At 33.1% G+C, this 272-nt stretch overlaps 1 protein-coding gene across 1 annotated transcript in view; it reads right to left on the bottom strand.

The window, feature by feature from the left end:
• The window catches only part of LOC119587056 (mRNA turnover protein 4 homolog), a gene marked incomplete at its 3' end in the record, with an annotated part of 16,331 nt that overhangs the window by 7,521 nt on the left and 8,538 nt on the right, over positions 1-272 (bottom strand).

Below are 272 nucleotides of genomic sequence, written 5' to 3'. Positions count from 1 at the left end.
TCCTTTCCTCTTTTTCTCTCTCCCTCCCTCTCACTTCAACTATACACGTTTTTCAGTTATTTGAGTCGCAAGTCCTAATCACGAGGAAATGCAAATGTCTAGCTTAGAAAAAGTGATAGTTAATCCATAGTAAAATTATCTACATATCTGAAATAATTTTCCATATTTTCAAGATAATTTTTCGATTATTTGATGATTATATCAGATGCTGCTTTGAATGTCCAAATAATGGTGTCAGTTAAGTCAGACACGTATCTGAATACAATAGGGGA

This window comes from Penaeus monodon, chromosome 22 (genome assembly GCF_015228065.2).
Source record: "Penaeus monodon isolate SGIC_2016 chromosome 22, NSTDA_Pmon_1, whole genome shotgun sequence".
NCBI lineage: Eukaryota > Metazoa > Arthropoda > Malacostraca > Decapoda > Penaeidae > Penaeus > Penaeus monodon.
Note: the sequence above shows the minus strand (reverse complement) of the source record. Positions and strands in the feature narration are given on the sequence as shown.